Raw genomic sequence first — 1,151 nt, forward strand, 5'->3', positions numbered from 1 at the left:
GATACACATAATCTTTAAAACTGAATAAATTAAAATCCGCCAAATGACTAGAAAAACACTGCTTGAGTCCAATTTGATGTAATGGATATGTAAGATGTGTCTGGGATATGGTTGATATGATAAACTCCTGGCCATCAGTTGACAACGATGCCGAGTTAAAGATAGTACATCACAGAATGATCCGAACGGTGGAACTGTGATTTTTTTAAGTACAACAACTGATTCAGACATACTAAAAAGCTTTTGTTTTCCCAGAAAAAGGTCAAGACAATCTGACTGATATGTACAGATTAGGACGGACGGCAACATTGTGAAAACGAGGAAGAATCGATTACACCACAGCCTGCGCACTGTAGCCGTATCCTGTCCGTGGCAATTTAACTCTAGAGTAGCCTGGATTAGCAAACCAGCCAGAATACTACAGTTGGCTGCACAGCATCGTAGCGTAAAATGTAGAAGCTTCATGGCAAGCTAGAAGCTGTGCAGACCAAACAGACCGATATGCGAGGAAGAGAAGATAGAGAGAAGACGTGCCACCAAATATTTGTTAGATGTTTGAGATCTTTTACCCATAGTTTTGAACGTACAAGAAATATTCTTCCAGATGAAACACTTCCAGTGTTTCAGTTTTATGGATATATGATAGGAGACAGATTAATACTAAGAATTTATTGCGTACGATCGTCTCTAGGTATGTTTTTTTTAATTAGCGATGTAAAAAAAGAACATTTCACATTCCATTCAACTGAAAGTTTCAAGAATTTTGTAAAATCGAGAATTGTTTATTCCAGCCTATGTCACTAGTCGGTAATTCTGACATCACCATGGTGATTTTGGCATTATTGTTATGTCGCATTTATTGAATCAAATTACCCAAGAATTCACAGAAATGTTTTACGTTTGAACCTTCTAATAATCAGTACTCCAGGCATGCTGCCAGTTTGTAACTTTGGAAACAGTGTGCAGCAGGTTTAGGACGGACTTAAAAATATGGACAAAATTGTGTGACATAGATATACATGTTGTGACTGAGAGAGAGAGAGAGAGAGAGAGAGAGAGAGAGAGAGAGAGAGAGAGAGAGAGAGAGAGAGAGAGAGAGAGAGAGAGAGAGAGAGAGAGGTGGAGTGTGTGAATAGCGTAACCATATACAG

The sequence above is a fragment of the Ptychodera flava genome, chromosome 6, assembly GCF_041260155.1.
Source record: "Ptychodera flava strain L36383 chromosome 6, AS_Pfla_20210202, whole genome shotgun sequence".
Lineage (NCBI taxonomy): Eukaryota > Metazoa > Hemichordata > Enteropneusta > Ptychoderidae > Ptychodera > Ptychodera flava.